The sequence below is a fragment of the Mus caroli genome, chromosome 6 (assembly GCF_900094665.2).
Source record: "Mus caroli chromosome 6, CAROLI_EIJ_v1.1, whole genome shotgun sequence".
In the NCBI taxonomy this organism is placed as follows: domain Eukaryota; kingdom Metazoa; phylum Chordata; class Mammalia; order Rodentia; family Muridae; genus Mus; species Mus caroli.
The window spans coordinates 98,119,022-98,129,714 of record NC_034575.1 but is presented as its reverse complement, the minus strand read 5'-3'; the positions used below and the strand labels follow the sequence as shown (position 1 = coordinate 98,129,714).

At 37.4% G+C, this 10,693-nt stretch overlaps 1 protein-coding gene and 1 long non-coding RNA gene across 6 annotated transcripts in view; one reads left to right on the top strand and one right to left on the bottom strand.

The window, feature by feature from the left end:
• Positions 1-10,693, top strand: part of Cntn3 (contactin 3) — a 354,817-nt gene that overhangs the window by 210,677 nt on the left and 133,447 nt on the right. The window lies entirely within an intron of this gene.
• LOC110296217 overlaps positions 10,345-10,693 on the bottom strand; it is a 40,702-nt gene continuing 40,353 nt past the window's right edge. Inside the window, exon 5 of the long non-coding RNA XR_002378162.1 lies at positions 10,345-10,506. This is a non-coding gene — a long non-coding RNA (uncharacterized LOC110296217). The remainder of the gene's footprint in view (positions 10,507-10,693) is intronic.

The following is a 10,693-nucleotide window of genomic DNA, read 5'->3' as shown; positions in this document are numbered from 1 at the left end:
TCTCTCTCTCTCTCTCTCTCTCTCTCTCTCTCTCTCTCTCTCTCTCTCATTACCTTGGTATCATATTCCTTGAATTCTTTATCAAAAGAATTGAAAAGGACACAAAACTAAAAGAAAAGTCTGTTATCAAAAACAAAAACAAAATAATAAAAAAAAAAAACAACTCAAGGGATGAGATTAAACAGTGACCTAAAGGACCATTGTGGAGCAATACAGCCTCAGGGGACAAGAGCAGACAATGGCCAAAGAGATCACTTTGGGCAGAAGCACTGTGAAGAGACCATTGCGTTCCCCTGTGGACTGAGGCTTAAATTAATACTAGTCCTAGGTTTCTGGTGCAGTTGGACTCCTCCAGGGTTTTCATGCTCAGGTTAATGCAAGACATACTTTGATTAACTCTTAACTTTCTCTTTTATATTTAATATATTTCAGTATAATAGATAATAAAATATACATTGAATATGATTTCATCATTTCTCCCTTACCTCCCTCCAAAGCCTATTATAAACCACCATTGCTCTTTTTCAAATACATAGCCCCTTTTATTATTAGTTGTTATTACATATATATGTATATGAATATATATCTGTATTCCTAATTATAACCCTCTCACTCTGTATAATCCTACTTTAAGGAAAAGTATAATTATCATAATCTTAAGATTTCTAGAATAATTAGTATGTAATGTCTCCCATCGAAACCAGAAGAGATTAATTTTTTTTCACCAGTAACCAAATCATATGTTTTAGTTCTTTGATTTTACAAGAAGTTGAATAGGGATCTATCCTATATGACTTTACATATTCTAATAGTAACCAAGTAACCACCTAAGATGATAAAGTTTGATTTGGTAAGCCATAAGTAGAACTAAATATGCTATTGTTAAAGCCTCCTGTTAGATTTGGCTGAAGTCTCAGCTTCACTATGCCTCACATCCCTATCTTCACTTAGTGGGACTGTGTTTTCAATAAGAAGGAAGGGAAAACCATAGACCTTGGAGAATGTGGGATAGACCCAATGTACAGTCACTCTGAGTGCAGGATTCCTTTGAAGCTCCCTCTCTGTTTTTGAAGATTGATGCAATTTTTGCTTCTGTTTTTTTTTTTTTTAAACAAATTAATGTATCCATGTGGTAGAATGGATGCTCCAAAGCAGATGGTTTCTGAGGCCCAGGACTGTACACATACCATGCCCTAGGAACATGTCTTAAATTAAGAAACAAATGACCTGAAATCTTTTCTGGAGTAGATTCTAAGGAGGAAGTGTGCTTCCATGATTCCCAACCAAAGTCACTTATATAAAACTGGGGCAAAATATGCTTACAGAAAAGTTTGACTGCTAAAGAAATATTAGAAACTTATAGAATCATGAATTTTCTGGGGAAAAAAATGAGTCCCTGAATAGCAGAGAGATGAGAGATGAGAGGAGGACTGAACCATGAGGATGGGAGCACTCACATGCATGCTCCATTGTCACTGGGTACTCTTCATCTCTACTGATTTCAGCTCTGTGCATACATCAGGATGCTTAAAGCCAATAAATATTTTAAGAGTTAAATTATGTTCCTCAGATTGTATTTATTAAGAGAAAAAAGGGTATCATATATTTTAGAATGAGTCTTCTTTAGCACTCAATTGAACATTACTTTAGTGTTTTATTGATAACTTGTTAAAAAAGGCTCATTTAAAGCCATTCTAGGGAAATAGAGAAGAGGAAGAATGAATGAGCAGATGAGCAGAGACCACACAAGCCCCACTAGAAGGAGATGCTTTCTCATTCTTCCTTTGTGTTTTGCATTGTAGTCTCATAAAATGAATTTTTGTTGTAGTAAATGCAGCTGGAACAATTAATGTGAAAATTTGGGGTTAAAGAAAAGCTCACCTTGTGAGTTATTTAGATTGAGGAATAAATAACAAGGAATAATGTAGTATTGCATTAAAATGTTCATTGTATATTCTGTGTGTCTCCCTCTGTTTCTGTGGGGAGTGAGGTATAAGGGTTGGGGATGGGGTATTTGCCTGTGCCTGTAAATACATACATACCTGTGAGTATACATGGGAGGCACACAATATATATATATATATATATATATATATATATATATATATGTGTGTGTGTGTGTGTGTGTGTGTGTGTGTGTGTGTGTGTGTGTGTTTTGGGACTGGAGGTCTATATTGGTTGTTCCTCTGCAATCTTCCTTGGGATTTGAGACAGAATCTCTCATTGGCCTGGAGCATCTTGATTAGGTCAAGATGGCTAGTCATCAAGATCATTGGATCACCCATGTGTTTTCATTTTTCCAGGGCTGGGCTTACATGGTTATCCCACTATGCCTACTTCCTTTTCTACCTAGGTTTGAAGAATGAAAGAGAGGCCTTCATGCTTGCATGACAAGCATGATACCAGCTGATCTATCATCCCAACCCTCCTTGGACACTTTTATTAATTACTGAATTTGTGTCATAGTGAGCAATCCACCATACCTAGTCAGTTAGTGCGTGCATAGTTCTGCCAAAGGGCCATACATTTATCATTCTTACTCAAGTGTTAACACCTTCAGCCCCATGATGAATATGAAGGGGATGTAATTAGGCTGAAGTCCATGATTAAGAATTTCTTCCTTTCATCTCAGTTCATCTTGTGCTACTTTTATCATTGCTGTAAAAATGACCAGAAAAACCTTATAAAGGAAGGATTTGCTTGGACTCACTTTTGAAGTGCAGTCTTTCATGGTGGGGTGACATAGCCCCAGGAACTTGAGGTACTGGGCCACAAGGCATCAATAGGCAGAAATCAGAGAGAGTTGGAAACAGGTACAAAGCTTGCTTTCTTGGTTTTGTCTTTATCCGGGCTTAAATCCCACACCTGGAATAACTGCTGGCCACATTCAGAAAAGACTTTCCTTTCTTGCTTAAATCCTGCAAAGATATTCTCAGGTTTGTTTCCTAAATAATTCTAAATCTGGTCAAGATGGCAGAATAACCACTGAATAGTAAACACTGCTCCACAATGTAAGCAACCATATATACTATGCTAAAACCATCCTTTAGTATATGAATCAAGGCTCAAAGTGTCTTATTTGCTGTGGCATTGCTGAAATTCTCACATATACCCATGTATCCCCAAGTCATTGCCAGCACTGATTTATAAAACTTCCATTTCATCCTTGTAAAGGTCACCTTGGTATAAAAAGTATAGCAGTCTTAATCCATAAATAGTCCTCTAATTCCTTAAAAGTAAACAGCTAGAAATATCTTGTTGCTATAGTGACAGGGAATTGTTGATCACAATTACTCTTTTAAGCCTAAAATGGCGCAATGATTTTCATAATGACATGCAATTACAAGTCCACATCAAACTTTCTGAAATAAGTCTTGCTCAAATGGAAATTTCCTACTCTAGAGCCTACAAAGGATGCTTATTTTGCAGGCTCGAGCAAATGTGTTAATGACTAGGAAGCAGATTATAATTGAAAGAGTAATGGGAGATGCCAGACTTCTCTGTGACCCCAACTGGGAGAGTGTTCTTCCTTGAGAAAGCAATTTAACAGCAGGCCTAAACTTCAGTGTTCCCATCTGTTAAATGGAGATGGTGAGGGAGGACTTCTGTGTTTGAAGATAAACAAAAGAGAGTTAAAAGCAAAAGTAATGGGATCTTTGAAGAAGAAGAAAGAGCCTTGTGTTGATCTGGAAAATCTTCTCTGCGCAAAGTTTACTGACAATTTTTAATTAGACACATCATTCAGAAATTTATTTTTGATGATTTCAAGAAGTAGTTATAATTCTCCATGCAACACTGTCTAGCCAATTCATTTATATAATACAGCCAGTCATATGCAGACTTGCGATTTTTTTAAATTTCAATTCCTTTGATGTAACAAGTTCATTTTATTCGCCATTTCTAGACACTGGGTGCTAGGCATAAACACTACAACAGTTCATGAGCTGGGGCGATGGATTTCCTGCTGCTTGTCAGCTAGTGGGAACAAGAAGCATAGGTGGGACTCTTTTAACTTCCTTGCTAACTGACCAGTCAGTCGGAGCTATACAAGTTATAATGAGAGTGAGCATCTGAGAAGGGAGGAAGGTTAAGCTGGATGTCCATCATTTACCCAAACCTTTAATATATTTTAAGCAATGAAACTTTACATCTTTGCAACTTACTGAAGATGCTAAAAATGAACTATTGAACAAAGCTTGAGTCATACGTTTCAAGCAAAGTTTGACAAGAAAGTAGGAGAAAAGGTAATTTCAAAAAAGAATTATTGCATTGATTTATTTGGTTAGGGCAATGGTGTGTGTGTGTGTGTGTGTGTGTGTGTGTGTGTGTGTGTACATACAGATGTCAGAGGACAATTTTAGAGAATTTGTTGTCTCCTGCTACCTTATGTGTCTTAGAGATGGAACTCAGGTCATAAAACTTGGTAGAAACTGTCATTCTGTAGTGAGCCATCTCTCCAGCCGCATTTTGATTAAATGCTAAGTAATTTTCTGATAATTTTCAAAGTTATTTCTGGAAGCATCTTTGTGAAGTATAGTACATGATGCCATTATTCTACAGAAGGAGATTCCAAGGATTAAAATAGCTCAACTGTTGACTGTTCAGTAGTTAGCTCACATTAAATACAATTTTTAAAGGCTCTAATAAAATCCTTATTAAGTGTTCGTACCACCATAAGTTCATATTCATTGGAAATGCCAGGTTCTGGACTGCCTTACTGTTTTGCAATAGTCTTGGGGTTTGTTTGTTTGTTTGTTTGGTTTTGGTTTTGGTTTTGGTTTTTTGTTTTAATTTTTTATTAGACTTTTTTTCATTTACATTTCAAATGCTATCACAAAAGTCCCCTATACCCTCCACTCCCCCCTCTGTACTGCTCCCCAACCCACCCACTCCTGCTTCCTGGCCCTTTCATTCCCCTGTACAGGAGCATATAATTTTCATAAGACCAAGGGCCTCTCCTCCCATTGATAGCCTACTAGGCCAAACTCTGCTACATATTCAACTAGAGACACAAGCTTTGGTGAGGGGGGTATTGGTTAGTTCATATTGTTGTTCCTCCTATAGGGTTGCAGATCCCTTTAGCTCCTTGGGTACTTTCTCTAGGTCCTTCATTGCGGGCCCTGTGTTCTATCCAATAGATGACTGTGAACATCCACTTCTGTATTTTCCAGTCTCTGGCATATCTTCACAAGAGACAGCTATATCAGGATCCTGTCAGCAAAATCTTGCTGGCAAATGCAATAGTGTCTGGGTTTGGTGGTGGTTTATGGGATGGATCCCTGCGTCGAGCAGTCTCTAGATGGTCATTCCTTCCATCTCAGTTCTGAACTTTGTCTCTGTAACTCCCTCCATGGGTATTTTGTTCCCCATTCTAAGAAGGAACAGATGGTCTTCCTTCTTGAGTTTCATGTGTTTTGCAAATTGTGGGTATTCTAAGTTTCTGGGCTAATATCCACTTATCAGTGAGTGCATATCATGTGTGTTCTTTTGTGATTGGGTTACCTCTCTCAGGATAATATCCTCCAGATCCATCCATTTGCCCAAGAATTTCATAAATTCATTGTTTTTAATAGCTGAGTAGTACTCCACTGTGTAAATGTATCACGTTTTCTGTATCCATTCCTCTGTTGAGGGACATCTGGGTTCTTTCCAGCTTTTGTTTGTTTGTTTGTTTGGTTTGGTTTGGTTTGGTTTTTGTGTTTTGTTTTGTTTTGTTTTGAGAGGATGTTCTGGTCCCTAAATGTATACCAGGCACTGTGAATCCTTTGATGTATTGATGATTTATTATTCATTACCTGAATCAAGTCAATTTTGGTTATATTCACCAGTAAGCATGTATTGCCTATAATTGTTAATTGGAGTTGGTGACTATGTTGTATGAATTCTTCTATTCCTAGGCTATTAAATCCCCTCACACTCTGGAGACACAATGATAACATTAATTTTCCTGTCCTATAATCCTACAATTGACTCACAGACATAGAATAAGTCATAAAACTAGCTGAAAACAAAAGAAATACTGTAGGCATTTATAAAATCAAGACTTCTCAGGGCATTAAGTTAATTAAAAAGTTTAAAACTCCTATCAGTTTGTATGATTTGCATTTTATCTTATCACAATATTCACTTATATTATATTTTTCTTTTACATTATGAATATTTTTCATACATTTCTGTGATATGAGTGTCCTATATTTATACAGACTTCCATGACTTCAAAGCATTTCTATGCACATCCCATTATTTATCAGCACAGCAGAATGCCAAAGACTGATGAAAATCTTATCTTCTTTCATAATTAAAAAATAAAAACACAAAGAGTTGAAAGAAACCAGTGGTCTTCTTGTTTGTGGTGGTTGTTTCAACATTTATCACAAAGACTCAGAAAGAAGTCTTTCCCCAGCTTTGCACATTCTCTACCATCTTAAATAAAGTGAATTTACAAACTGTGATCCATTTCCTTTAAAGTGCCATTTTTATAATATTTGTATTTATATATATGGATAGTTAGCCTGTGTGCTTTGCATCAAAAATTTAGATGCCTCATTATTATTTTCATCAACATTGTCTTCATCATCATCATTATCATGCCTATTTTTTGTTTAACCAAAGAAACCAGATTTTTTTCCTTTGAGATTGTAATATCTTCTAATAAAATATACACTCTTCATATTACTTGAGGGACATCTTTTCCAGTTATTTGTACACTGGACGAAAATATCAAACTGTCAGGCTGGAGAGATGGCTCAGTGGTTAAGAGCACTGACTGCGCTTTCGAAGATCCTGAGTTCAAATCCCAGCAGCCACATGGTGGCTCACAACCACCCATAAAGAGACACCCATAATGAGATCTGACTCCCTCTTCTGGTGTGTCTAAAGACAGCTACAGTGTACTTATATATAATAATAAATAAATCTTTAAAACTATCTATCTCTGTATTTTAATAGCTTTATTTTACAATACTTCATCATTAGATGTATTTTTTATGTTTTATGCTTAAGTAATATGTGGCAAACACAGTTTATGAGGCTTACTATATAATATATCTACTGATCACATCCAGTCTCTTTATAGTAATTTGACTTACTATTCTCTGAGGTTATTTTTTGATGTACAAATTTAAATTTTTTTCATAAATTTAAAAATATCAAAATCCCATTATGTTGTAGAGACTCACTCTTATATTCTTTTAAGAAGAACATCTCTCCAGACTGTCTAATTAGATAAGTCTATAAAATTATTCCTTTTAGATTTTCCTATAAGGAATAAGCCTAAGCCATTTTGCAAGTACTCTCATCTGTCGAAGTCTGTTGCATGTTATCTCCACTACTATCAAATATTTTGCAATTTTGCTTTTCAGATATTTTATATATTCTAAGTTTCTCCAATACAACCATTGAATTACAATTAATATAATTTCTACTGCTATTAACTTCTTAGAAGTATGCAAGGTTCCCTTATGGCTCTCATTCTCTTTCCTTTAACGGATATTAAGTGATCAGTTTAAACATTAATCAACTATGCAATTAAGACCAGGAATCTTATGTTCTCTGCCTGATCTGTGCTCTCAGAAATCTTTCTGGACGATATCTAGTCTTTGAGCCTCATGATCAGACCCTATTTCTGGCCGAATTTTTCCATACTAGCTCTCTTGCCTCTTCTTCCCACCTGGAAACCTCAGTCTCCTGAGTCTCCTTTGCACTGAATTTCACTGGAACTCAGTGATCTCTCTCCTCCATGATAAAAAAGGGGTCACTTCTCTGCTTCACGTTACTTCTTTCAGAACACTTCCCTTTAAATTCCCAGCACAGGCAGAGCACTGAGTTGTCACCAACATGCCTGGGAAAGAACACTGGGTATAAGAAGAGAAGGAAATCAGGAAACTCCAGAGTTACATGAACTGATTTTGACAATTATGGCATGACATAGCATAGAATTTAAACCACACCAAAAAGATACATGTGAGTGTTTGATGTGTGTCATGGTGTGCATTCTAATTCGCAGTCTTGACTTCGTTAGTCCAACTATGATATTTATAGAAAGTACCTTTCTGCTGCTTGTTCTTATTAAGACAAAAAAATGGTTTCCAATAATTCAGTATGGATGGATGTTTTAAAGTCTTCCATTTTGTTATTAGTTGGGTAGTTGTAATATGGAAAGAAACTTTTATTCTATTCCTAGGATTCAGAGTAAGTGAAAAGTGGTGGATGGGCCCAGCAGTAATTGGCCAAAATAAAGTAGACTCTGTGGTATGTGTATCAGCTGTGGTATGCATGCTGGGGTTCTGTACTGGCTATTTTTGTGTCAGCTTGACACAGCTGGAGTTATCACAGAGAAAGGAGCTTCAGTTGAGAAAATGCCTCCATGAGATCCAACTGTAAGGCATTTTCTCAATTAGTGATCAAGGGGGAAAGGCCCCTTGTGGGTGGGACCATCCCTGGGCTGGTAGTCTTGGGTTCTAAAAGAGAGTAGGCTGAGCAAGCCAGGGGAGGCAAGCCAGTAAAGAACATCCCTCCATGGCCTCTGCATCAGCTCCTACTTTCTGACCTGCTTGAGTTCCAGTCCTGACTTCCTTTGGTGATGAACAGCAGTATGGAAGTGTAAGCCGAATAAACCCTTTCCTCCCCAACTTGCTTCTTGGTCATGATGTTTGTGCAGGAATAGAAACCCTGACTAAAACAGGTTCCTTCTGTGGTTCCAGGTTCTCCAGTTCTTCTCTCTCAGTGCATTCAGGTGACTCTACACAAGAGGCTGAAAGAATGAGGCAGAGTCCAGAATTTGTAGGGGATCCCAGTCCTGGGAATGAGTATGGGGGTGGAGAGGGGGAGTGGAAGAGAAGCCTTCTCCAAAGATATTAATGAAACAGTTCTCTTAGATGATCTTAGCTTGTGTGCATACCCCCATTCGTGAGTGCTTGTATGTAGCTTGGGGTAGAAAAGGTATATATGAACTTTGGAGAGTGGGAGGAAGTAGTGAATGAAATCAATGGCTGGAGCTTAAAGTACTGTGAATGAATGCCTCCTTTGTGTGAAGAGGCATTTCAGGATGGGAGAGGTGGGATTCATGTGGGAGAGGCACTTCAGGCACTTGCTGGGTGGGTTCTTACCTGGAAAGAGAAAGTTGAACTTGTGGGGTTGCTGAGGGATATGGGCTCTCAGGTAGAAGATTAGGGGTTCAGACTTCACAGATCAGGGAGAGCAGAGGAAAGGGAAGAGGAAGCTCAACTAAGAAAAGGGACTCCCTGTTTTGTGCTGAGCTCAGAGAAGCTACCAGACAACCTTAGTACTGAGGAGCAACAAGACTCTCTGTTCTCCTCAGAGTTCTTTTGTTTGATTTGTTTTAGAACTTTTTCCTCTATTAGGCTTTAGGTTTGTTTGCTTTTGGGTTGTTTTGGTTGTTTTTCTTTTTTATTTGTTTGTTTTTTTGAGATAGAGAAAATGTGTATGTGTGAGAGTGAAATGAAGTTAGGTGGCTATGGAAGTGGGGAAGTTTTAGGAAGAGCTAGGGAGGGGAAATAATATTATCAAAATAGATTATATGGAAATGTTTCTAATGCAAATAAGTAATTTTAAACAAAGAACCCATGTCTAGTAATACCAAAAACAATAGCAAAATTGATGAATGCTAATACTTCAGAAGCTTGTTACACACACACACACTCACACACACACACTTATATAAAATTATATAAATAATGTAATAAAACATGTGTGTAGGAAGCTTCTATAGTTTGTGTGTACATGTGTGTGTATGCATCTTTAAAAGTGTGTGTGTGTGTGTGTGTGTGTGTGTGTAAAAGAAAGAGAGAGAGAGTAAGTGGATTAAATTGGAATTGCCTTATAACATGGCCATAAGCCTACAGGATGTTCAAATAAAAAGACCAGGGCCAGGAATTGTTGGCCAGTAAGTTTACAAGAACATCCAAATTTTACAGGCATTTGACAATGTCATCTCTTTCCCTCCTGGTCTCTATGGTAAGATACAATTGTTGAAGACCTCACATACATGAGTAGTTGAACATGGAGAAATCAAGCTGATATGTACTTGGAAGGGTCATCCTTATTGGACAGCTTCCATATCACCTAAAAGGTGCTATGCAAACTACTTAAGTAGAAAAGTAATTACCAGTCTTACCACCTGTGAAGTCTGACAGCCACAGTAATGACTAGCCTGGTGAGACATTCCCCCTGTTACAGTAGTGGCATGGGTGTCATGGGAATGAACATCCACTATCTGATTGGGTTAAGGCTTCTTTCCTCACAAGATGAAACACATTCCTAATACCATTATCAGGGCAAAGAACAATTTGACTCTACAGGTTATGGACATTACTGCTATTATTTGCTAAATGGCATTGTATTGGATCTACTTATTGTTTCTTATCATTATACTACTAGAGAAGTGAATCACTCAGTTCTCATCAGTGAATATTCTTTCTTCTGTAGATGGTAATTAACAAAAGAGTCCCCAACTGGTCAAGGTGCAGAGAACAACAGACTTCATCCCTAGAAGAGACATCTATATCACATTCCCTCTTCTCAAAAACCAAAGATAATTATAGAAAATGGGGTTAAAAAAAGATTGTGAGAGCCACAGGTAGTGGATAGTACAGCAGACAGTGTCTTCCACACAGAGTAGGGCAGTATTAACTCACTGTGATTGTGACTTTATGCACAAAACCTGCATAAGTTT